This window comes from Xenopus tropicalis, chromosome 3 (genome assembly GCF_000004195.4).
Source record: "Xenopus tropicalis strain Nigerian chromosome 3, UCB_Xtro_10.0, whole genome shotgun sequence".
NCBI lineage: Eukaryota > Metazoa > Chordata > Amphibia > Anura > Pipidae > Xenopus > Xenopus tropicalis.
Window position 1 is genome coordinate 15,203,754 of NC_030679.2, and position 11,615 is coordinate 15,215,368.

At 42.6% G+C, this 11,615-nt stretch overlaps 1 long non-coding RNA gene across 1 annotated transcript; it reads left to right on the forward strand.

The window, feature by feature from the left end:
• The first annotated feature begins 3,260 nt into the window (after positions 1 to 3,260).
• On the forward strand, positions 3,261 to 7,407 carry LOC105946802. Its single transcript, XR_001170272.3, has 2 exons — positions 3,261 to 3,367; positions 7,133 to 7,407. It is a non-coding gene; the product is annotated as an uncharacterized LOC105946802 (long non-coding RNA).
• The last annotated feature ends 4,208 nt before the right edge of the window (positions 7,408 to 11,615 follow it).

The window sequence follows — 11,615 nt, forward strand, 5'->3', positions numbered from 1 at the left end:
CGTTCTTTTTTCCTAGCACAGCCTACACTATGTGCTGCTATCACTTTCCTATGCTTTGGGATACACTCGCAATATACACTATGTATATAATATAAAAGTCACAATAGAAGACTGAATAGTAATGAATTTGGATTCTCATTACATGGCAGCGAAGAAACCATTACATTTTGTATCAGAATTTAATAATTAACTGTAGCATCAGCTTCTGTGATTGTTCTATGACAAATTTTGCCTTTGGCCCTAGGTAGGTAGGTAGGACAAAAAGAGAAAAATATAGGAAGGCTGGTATTATATTCAAGAAAAGATAGCAACCTACACATGTTTCTCTCCTCTTGGGTCTGCCTCCACTACAGTTACACCACTGGTCTTACCAGTCAACCCCTCCTTCCTCCACATGGTAATTCAACTGCACCCTAGGTAGGGATGTCACCTATTGTCAGTGACAGTACCAGCCAGTAGGGAAAAGATTATGGCCCATGAAGTAATTGGCAAGACCTTGATGTTATGGAGAGGAGCCATGATGTTAAGTTCTGGGCCTTGTCTACTATTATACCAGATAGGTGTGTGAAATACAGGCCCGGTGGCAACCACACCCTGCCTAGGACTTTAGGGTCGAAGATGCCAGGTTCGTACTAGGGGGTTCAGGGCACACTGGGGCTGCTTCCCCAGAGGCCCCTGCATCCCCAGGAGCCCCCACAGTGCCCTTCACACCCCCCCTGCAGGGGCCCTCATGACCCGTCCGACCCCCCGAGCACATGTAACTTAAGGTGCCCATACACGATCAAATTAGCCTATATGTTCCCCGATATTGCCCACCCATAGGTGGGGATATCGGGAGAAGATCCGCTCGCTTGGCAACCTAATTTGATAGTTTGGCCCATTCCGGGTGCCGTGGTGGGCCAGTCCTACCCTGGAAGATGCTGTGAGTTCAGCAACAGCTGGAGAATATCTCCTAGATTCAAGCTTGCGCAACACACAAACGCATATGTGTGTGTATATGACTTTATTCAACTCAGAATCACACAAGACTTTCAAACCAAAACACAGTCTGATGGCAGTCTGCCTGACTGTATGAACAAAGGACTCCATTCACCATACACAGCTAATGCACATGCATTCTTTTCAGTTTCCTTCCCACACAATTTGCAAATTTACCCTATACAGCCCAAAGTTGAAGCCATATTGTTGGTCAGATGCATTTATTTGTATAAATTAGGTTAAAATTTCTACAAATAAATTAGGTTAAAAAATCTGTTAATGTAGGTGTCATTTGGACAGGAACATGTCCACAAACAGCTGGGCAGGTTTTCACACAAAGGTTGAACTGGATGGACATGTCTTTTTTTAGATTCATATGCCATTATATTGCTGTGTTACTCTATACAGAAGTATAATTTTCTTTGTAATCTTGCAGTGTCAGTACAATGGCATAAAGGAGAATTGTGTAAGCTCTTTTCTTCCTCCTGTATTGGTCAGTATCTGTATGATTGATGTATACACCCTTCTACTTTACAGGGATTCGGAATATGTTTGTAAATACATTAATGTGGTAATCAAATAAAGATACCTGATGATGGTTGTTCATGTGTCAGAGGCCATAGCATTGAATACTGTGATTGGTTGATAAGTGCTCCCATAAGCTATAAGCTGGGAAGTGTCAGACTGGCACACTGGAAGCCCTGAGTGAAGGGTCCACTGCCCCCTGCAACTACTCTGCTGCTGTAACACAATCCAGCCCCACCAAGCTCCATGGCACAATACACTGCCGATGTGTATGGGTCCCACCAGGTTTTTTCCAGTGCCCTGGTGGGCAACTTCAGTCCTTAAGTTGGGCATAATGAGAAGCAATTGGCTACCATATCACTGGATACTGTTTACTGAAGTCAGCATTTACAGACCCCTAATGGCAATCTGTGGATTCCGGCAAGTGCCAGAGAGGCTGCTGTAAATCACCATATTGAGGCACAATGCATTGGGCTGGTGGGGCTGTTTGGGCCTCTGTGTACTTGAAATGTCAAGGCTTATTTTTGTTCCCATTCGAGACCTGAGCATTTACCTGTGCTTCATACAGCTACAGTTGTTCAACAGGGACAGAGTGCGTATGAGGCTAAGGTACTGGGGTACTCCATCTTCTTGTGTCTTTGACTTTTAACTTATTGCAACTGTATCTTGTATTTATTTCTACTTATTGTTATACTGTGTATTTATCTGTTAGCTGTTATTATCTTAATAACCCCCTGTTTGTATTAATGTATTCTACTGTACAGCGCTGCGTACATAAGTAGCGGTTTATAAATAAAGATATAAATACATACATACCTTGGGCCAAGCCGACCAGGTTGCCTAGGGCGCCTGGTTGGCTTGGCCCGGCACTGGAAGGAAAGCCCAGTGCTGAGATCTTTCCAAAGACTTCCAAATAATAAATCCCTTGCACCCCCAAGGGTCCCCTGGCACCTGATCCTAATATATGCAGCAGTCATGTTGGGCTTGGGGTGCAAAACTTGGCAGGCTTGAGATAATATCTACATATAATACTTTTTCCTACTGGGTCTTGGCACCATTCCAGGATAAGCACTTAAAGGGGTGGTTCTTAGTATGTTTTTAGTATGTTATAGAATGGCCAATTCTAACCAAATTTTCAACTGGTCTTCATTATTTAATTTTTAATTTTGTAATTATTTGCCTTCTTCTTCTTCTACACAAATTTTACAATCAACAGGTGACTGGCCAGTATACCAATTTATACACATTATAAAAATATAAAATCTAATTCAAAAGACCAGGTCTTATAAAATATATTTTTATAATGTGTATGAATTTGTTGACTGGCCAGACACCTATTGATCGTAAAATTTGTGTTATATTGAATAAACAGTATTTTAATTCCACACAATATATTTACATTTTGCATGTAACCCATATAGTGGGTTTTTGAACTCGTATCAGTGGGGAGGGCCAATTCAGTACCTCTGTTTGCCTCGGGTATATTAGATGTTAATGTTCTATAGAAGAACCTATATTTACTATTTGTTATGTTACAATACTCCCTGTTCTGCTGAGGAGTTTTGAGAGTTGTAGTTGAACAGTAGTCTGAGAAATGCAGATGGGAAAGTATTTACTGAGCAGCTCATTATTAGATAATACTTTTATGTGATATTGGTGTAGGAGAGGCTTTCTGATATATATTTGTGTATTTAGGCTGTGCTGTACCCATCAGGGCAGCCACTGACTGCAACATCCTTAGTTTGTGTGCATGCTATGCACTCTCTGCCCTTCATTGGCTGACTGAGCTGTCAGATCAGGTTGCCATGACAATAAGTTGCCACCCCTTTGCTGGAGGGGAAGGAGACAGGAAGAGAAAATGGCAGTGAGTATGACGTCTCTGCCTTTGAGTATACGCAGTGCTGTTGGGGATGGGAAGATCTTGTGTCTTAACTAAAGTAGTGCTGGCTAGGCTGTTCTTATTAGGGCCAAAATAGCTTGTGTGGGGCCCACCTTATTTGTAATCCAACAAACTGAACTACGACTCCCAGCATGCTTCGACATCCTTTTCCGTATACAGCTTTATAAAAATATGGCTTATTACAAAACTTCTGCTTTATGCTGTTGCAATTGCCTCACTTTAAAACTAGGTGAATATTAAATGTATATCCTGCAAGGCTAATTAGCAGTTAAACTACATAGAAGCTGCATGGTTGCCCATAAATCAGTGCAGTCTGCAGCATCCATCCAGATTCATTTCTGACTTACTGTGAATGTCTGGTTTGAGGGGTGTAATAGCTTATAGTAGGATTGTAAAATGTTTCCCATTAGGAGATGTGGGGGTCCCTCTCATACAGTTTTCTACATCATCGACTAGCAACTAAAGCCATGATTTAAAGGACTAGAAAAGTCACTAGGGGTGCCAATTTGTAAGGAACTCCCAGTGACTTTTATCACTTACCTCCATACCCTGGGCTGAAGCTCCACTTATTTAAAAATTGCACTGGCTGGGGCAGGGTGCAGGGCTTCTGCTTCGGGGGGGGCCCTGCACCCCCCCAATGGCCCCCGCCGCTGCCTTTCAAACCCCCCCTCCTGTCCGACCCCCCCCCGAAGCATGGCTAAATTAAACTTACGGTCAGTGCATCGAGGGAGGGGGGAGGGAGACCCACGGCTTAATATAGTGTTCTGCGCGGATCGGGTCTGGGTCACCGGGGCCCACCAGGTTTTTTCACTGTGTCCCGGCAGCCCAGTCCAACCTTGGGCTGGGGGTAGTTTATGGCAGTGCACATGGCTGCCATCTTACTCATTGTTTCCAAGCAATCCTCCCCTCCAAGCAGGTCCCAACTGGGAATCTGTGGATTAGAGGAGCTGCTGTAAGGCTGATGCCACATGGGCGTATTCTCAGCAAGCCAAAAAACGCTTGCCGAGAATACGCCCCGCTGCTCTACACTTACCCTACCTTGTGCCTGCACCCGAATGAATGAAATACGCTTGGGTGCAGGCATATGTAGCCGATATCCGCCACAAAACGTGAGACTTCGTAACTTCGGCGGATATCGGCTACATGTGCCTGCACCCGAGCGTATTTCATTCATTTGGGTGTAGGCACAGGTAGGAGCATATGGCGGTATTTTTGGCAAGCAATTTTCGGCTTGTGTGGCATCAGCCTAAGAACTTACAGTCACTATTTAGTGAGCTTGTGGGGTGGGGGTCTTGTTTGGGCCTCTGTGTACTTGAAGTGCCAGGGCCTATTTTGTGTTCCAGTCCAGACCTGTCCCCAAGTCAGGCTTGGCATATATTTGCAGACCTGGTTCAAAAAGTTACTAGAGCAAGTAGGAAGATGCCACACTCTCTGCCAGAAACTACCTCAGTTGGTGCATTAGCCTGAGGTATGGAATAACTTACATGGGTAGAGTGGCCATCTTGTAAAAGGAAAAAAATATGCACTGGGGGTGGCGACATAAAAGGGCATGGCGATGGTGTAGCTAGGCAGGGCAGTGGTATTGGAAGGATTGGGGCAGAGTCCAGCAAAGAAGGGTTAAGAAGCCAGTAATAGGAGCTGGGGTTGAGACAGAACAATTGCAAATTTACTACATGCACACCATGTGCCACTAATTGAGTATTTAAGATGCATGCTGCATACTGTACTGAATTTTCTGCAGTGTGATTTATACAAGGCTGGTTTCATCTGCGTTCTTACATGGTGGTTTTTTTTTTCTTTTTTTGGTGCATTCAAACCACATGGCAATGCTGTAGTTAATAATCACTCTTCAAATGCCAAAGCAGATAAGATTGAAAATGGCCATGCCTGTGTATAAGTGCCCCTTTAAATTAATTGCCAATTAGCCATTCAATACATGGACTTATTGTGTTTAGGTTTAAAGAGTTAAGCTGGTGGCTAACCCTAAAACTCATGTTCTTCTAGGGTGAAGTATTGGCATGGCCTACTGAGCCTTTATTTCCCCTTTTTTAAAATTAGACAATCCATTGACTGAAATGTTACAGAACAATGGGTATGCATTGCATGGCTTCTCAGAATTCAGTGCAGTCTTTTGTATGCATCTAAATGAATTGCTAATAAGCCATGCAGCATATAGGTTTTAGGGCTCTGGCACACCGGGAGATTAGTCGCCCGCGACAAATCTCCCTTGTCACGGGCGACTAATCTCCCCGAACTACCATCCCACCAGGGAACATGTAATTCGCCGGTGGGATGGTACACGCTGCGCAGGCGATTTGCCGAAATCGCGCCGCCGCGTGTGCCATCCCACCGGCGACTTACATGTTTGCCGGTGGGATGGCAACTGATGGCTCTCTGATGGCAACTCGGGGAGATTAGTCGCCCGCGAACAGGGAGATTTGTCGTGGGCGACTAATCTCCCCGTGTGCCAGAGCCCTTACATGTGCCCAGTATTAAAAGGATAAGAGGGCAAGCCTAAACACTTTGCTGCACTGCTGCAGATTTTGAAAGTTGCTATGTGCAAAAGGTTCAATAACTCAGTAAACTGGTTGTGCCACTATGTCTTTAATAGGCTGGTAAATACATATCTGCCACCAGGTCCCGAGTCCCAGGAATAACTAGAGACCCATATTGATATTTATATGCCCCTTTAAAGGGGAAGTATACCCAAATCTTTAAAGGAATACTGTCATCGGAAAACACATCACATGTTCTCCAGCAGAATCCTGCATTGAAATCAATTTTTCAAAAACAGATTTTTTTTATATTTAAATTTGAAAATACATGTGGGGCTAGCCATTTTCTTGATTACCCATGGTGCCATATCCATGTGACCTGTTCTCTGATAAACTTCAGTCACACTTTACTGCAAGTTGGAGTGATATCTCCCAGCAGCCAATCAGCAGAACAATGGGAAGATAGCAGCTCCCAGTAGATATCAGAATAGCACTCAATAGTAAGAAATCCAAGTCCAGCTTGGGACTCCTCCAGTTACATGGGAGTAGGAGAAACAATAGGTTATCTGAAAGCAGTTCTAATGTGTAGCGCTGACTCCTTCTGAAAGCTCAGAATCAGGCATTGCCTACACATCAATATTACAAGTAAAAAAAAAAAATTTGTTGGTTCAAGAATAAAATTAAAAATGGTAGAATGATTTGCTATGTAAACAGTAATTTAGAAAAAGAAAGAAAAAGTATACCATAAAAATCACAGTATCCCTTCAACATAGGGCTTGCACTGAACATACTTTTTGGCTATTGTATTAATCACATTTCCCCATTAGATAAGCAGATTTGGACTGTATCTGTAGGCCAAAACAGTCACAACAGAGTGGAAAGATGGTTGATTATTTTAAAGGACTAAACATAGAGTAGCTTCAGTTTGTCCTGTTTAGCTCAAGAAACAACAAGATTTTGATTATACTCATCAAAATTCCCAAACTGCTCACTTTTTGCTAGTTCCACTACCTTTTCTACCTCAATGCCCTGCCCCACTGTGATGGTTCCTTACTACATGAGCAAATCAAGTCATGCCCATGTTGACAGATACATTGGCAGCTGGAAGTTTAGTGCAAGGGCTGCAATATGAAGAAAGCAGTATATCAGCCCTCTGTCTTAATATACAACAAATAAATCAAAGCTGTTGGGGCTTAAGTAGTCCTTCAGTAAAAATAACCTTATTTCTTTACAGGAAAGGAGTCAAAGTCAAAATTTTGACAAGAACAAAATCCAAATGGGCATCTCAAATCGTTCTGACGAAACCCAAGCTGCTGCCCCAGAAGAGGTGCCATCAATACAGCAGCCTTCTTTGGAAGGCTCAGTGACACAGCCCAGAGCAGACATCCCTCAGGTGGAAATGGGAAGGAAGAAAGTAGACGACATGCGTTTCATGATAACTTGTACTAACTGGTATTAGAATCCATGCAATTAAGTTAATAATAAATCTGGATATTTTCTTATTACTCATTTCATAAAAAAATTATTCTGTTTTGTGCACACCCTTCTTGACATTATTGTACCTACCAAGGAAGTAGTAGAGTGTGTGGTTGGATGTCATTGTGGAGTGGCCAGAGGTTTTTTGCTCCCTAATGGGACCAAATGGGCCTGTGATGGAACTCTATAAAGCTAACATGGCATATGAATCAATGTTCTAAACACAGTTCTGTAGGACAGGTTTAGAGTATAGAAGGGGTGTGCAGAATCGAGTATTCCAAGTCCCATGTGGTCAACCCAACCAAACACTTAAGGTCATGTGCCTAATTGATGAAATTTTATTCTCCTCAAATTTCAAAAGTTACAGTGCAAATTTGGTCAGTAAAGAAAGCCCTAGGGACCCAGGAACAAAATTAGCTAAGGCCCCCTCACTCCACCATGGTGCAAAGCATGTCCAGAGCCACGGTTCATGGGGTGGGGGGGGCATATTTTCCCTCAGAGAGGACCATCCTTTCTGAGGGAAAATATGCCCCCCCCCCATGAAGCCACAAAGTTAAACACAAGTTGCTACCACCCTGAGGGCACATAACACTAAAATTTAGTGTTCATCCCACATAACAGCCTAGGGGGTGACAATTAGTTTTGCTGTGACCTCAAATACATTCATTCATGGATACTAGCAGCAAGTAATTTTGTAGTAGACTTGATAGATGAGGTAGTAGGCATAGTAAGGGAAAATGGGGGAGGAGACTTGCTTCGGGATACTGGTAATGGCAGGGAGGCCCATAAGTTGTTTATGCGTCATTCTCACGCTGGTACTAGTATTAAATGTATGTTTACCAATGCAAGGAGTCTGACTGGTAAAATGGGAGAGCTGGAAGAACTGGCGTTGGAGCACAAATATGACGTGGCATTGCTGAAACTTGAGTAAGTCGCATGACTGGGCAGTTAATATTGGAGGTTATACATTGTTTCGGAGGGACAGGGGTAATAGAAAAGGAGGAGGAGTGTGTCTGTTTGTTGAGCAGGAATTAAAAGCAAATATTAAGGAGGAAGTGATGGGGGTAACAGGGAGCTGAAGCCTAATGGGTTTGAGCTTCTCACAGATAGTAAAGAATCCACCAAATTAATTGTAGGGGTATGCTATAGACCCCCTAATGTAAGCGAAGAGGAGGAGGCCCAGCTCCTGTTGCAAATAGAAAAGGCTGCTAGTTTGGGGCAAGTGATAATAATGGACTGGAGCAATAGTACTGCCAGGACAGTAAATGGGACTTGTTGCATTAAAACTTTATGTCACATGTTGTGCCAACCAGAAACCATGCAAATGTGCAAGTGGTTGATCCCCTGGGTAATAGTGACCATAATGTTATTTCATTTGATGCAGGAAACAAATTTACACTGGGGCAACAAAGACACTGAATTTTAGAATAGCAAATTTTAGCTCCTTAAGGACAGTGCTTCAAATCATAGATTGGGGCATTATGTTTTCTGCTAAAAAAAACAGAGCAGAAATGGTTGTCATTTAAAATATTAAATCATTACTGTTCTCAATTTATTTCATTAATAAGACAATGTAGGGTTAGAAGTGTGTTAAGAGTCACCCTATGTGGCTTAATTCTGAGGTAAAGAAGTTAATAGGGAAAAAAAGGAAAGCTTTTAAGAAATATAAGTCAGAAGCTGCGTTTAATGAATATAAACACTATAACAAGTGTTGTAAAACAGCAATCCCGAAGGCAAAGATAGAAAATGAGGAGACATTGCTGCAGAGGCCAAAACTAACCCCAAAAAGTTTTCAATAGTAAGCATAAGAATATTACTGTATAAACTCGAGTATAAGCCTAGTTTTTCAGCACCCAAAATGTGCTGAAAAAGTCACCCTCGGCTTATACTCGAGTCAGGTGCCATGGGTCTCTCCAGACTAGCACCTTCTGTCATTTGTGTGCAAATTAGGCCAACCGCAACCAGACCCTCCAGTGGCCTGGCCCGCTCCCAAATTCATCTTCATCTACCATCCTCACCTGTCCCATTCTGCACTATACATTGCACTTTATATTCTATATAAACCATAGTTTTGAAGGATTTTAACTCTTTGTGTTTTAGCTTGGTTGCTGATTGAGCTAAGGGGGGTAGTACTCTTAAGGCATCATTGTTGATACCATATTGTTTTTGTTGACCTTCTTCTTCACTTACAGAGCTAGTTTAGTGTTTTTCTTTGTAAAAAATATTTAGAAACATATGCCCCACTGATGCCTCATATAATGTAATTTTATTGGTATTTATTTTGATTATTGAAATTTAGCAGTAGCTGCTGCATTTCTCACTCTGGGCCAGATGGAATACACCCTTGGGTACTGAGAGAGCTAAGGTCAGTTTTACAGTCTGATATTCTCAGACTTGCTTTCATCAGGTATGGTACCTATGGATTGGAAGAAGGCTAATGTCATTCCTATATTTAAAAAGGGAGTAAGATATCAGCCTAGCAATTATAGGCCTGTAAGTTTGACATCTGTGGTGGGCAAGTTATTTGAAGGCTTGTCAAGGGATCACATACAAAATTATGTACTGGAGAATGTCATTATGAGCAGTAATCAGCATGGCTTTATGAAGGACAGGTCATACGAGACCAATTTAATTGCTTTTTATGATGAGGTGAGTAAGAAGCTAAACAGTGGGGGTGCAGTAGATGTGATCTATTTGGATTTTGCCAAAGCATTTGATACCATTCCCCACGGCTGCTTTCTAAACTAAGGTCTATTGGTCTTAGTGAAGTCATTTGCACATGGATAGAAAACTGGCTACAGGATCGGGTACAGAGGGTGGTTAATGGTACATTCTTTACTTGGAGTAAGGTTCTTAGTGGGGTCCCTCAGGGTTCTGTACTGGGTCCACCTTTAACTTGTTCATAAATGATTTGGGGGAGGGTATTATAAGCAATGTATCAGTGTTTGCAGATGACACAAAACTCTGCAGCCCAGTCAATTCTATCCAGGATGTGGCATCCTTGCAGCGAGATCTTAAACTGCCAATCTGGGCAGCTAAGTGGCAGAGGAGATTTTATATGGATAAATGTAAGGTCATGCACCTGGGATGTGAAAATATGCAAGCCACTTATACCCTTAATGGGACTGCACTAGGCAAATCCATAATGGAGAAGGACCCTGGAGTCCTTGTAGAGAATAAACTTGGCTGTAGCAAGCAATACCAGGCAACAGCTGCAAGGGCAAACAAAGTTTTGAGCTGTATTAAAGGGGCATAGATTCACAGGAAGAGGGTGTTATTCTTCCCTTTACAGAGTGCTGTTAAGGGCCCATCTAGAATATGCAGTCAGTTTTGGTCTCCAGTGCTCAAACGGGACATTGCTGTTCTCTGGACTCTCTAATACAATAACTAAGCTGGTAAAGGGTATGGAATGTCTCAGTTATGAAGAAAGACTGACCAAGTTGGGTCTGTTTACACTGGAGAAGAGGCGCTTAAGAGGTGACATGATAACAATGTATAAATATATAAGGGAATCATAATAACCTCTCTAATGCTTTATTTACCAGAAGGTCCTTCCAACCGACACAAGGGCACCCACTTCGTTTAGAAGGGAGGTTCCATGTAAATATTCAGAGAGGATTTTTTACTGTGAGTTGTGAAATTCCCTCCCCGAATCAGTCGTACTGGCCGATACATTATATAGCTTTAAGGGTCGGGATGGCTTTTTAGCAAGTGAGGGAATACAGGGTTATGGGAGATAGCTTCAAGTACAAGTTGATCCAGGGACTGGTCCGATTGCCATCTTGGAGTCAGGAAGGAATGTTTTCCCCTCTGCGGCAAATTAGAGAGGCTTCAAATGGGTTTTTTTTGCCTTCCTCTGGATCAACTAGAAGTTAGGCATGTTATATAAATATAGGCATTATGGTTGAACATACGTCTTTTCAACCTAACTTACCATGCTTATGTGTCTCACATGTACAGCCATGAAAGTTGGCCTCCATTTTTAACAACCCATCAGGCAGTGGCATTCCTTGCAAAAAGACATTTGATCGGTTGCTGTATTAGTGGACCTTGGGTAACTTTTGCACCTGTTAATCAGAACCAGGTGAAGTGGTATTTGCACCCTATACAAAAGCACCTGCCTGCCTATCGCCTTCAAGTGAGGCCTTGACCAAGTGTTGCACCTCAAACTGGGGGCCTAAACTGGAAAAGTCAGAAAACCACTGGTCCAAAGGGAGATCTATGAATTACAGTTGCCATCA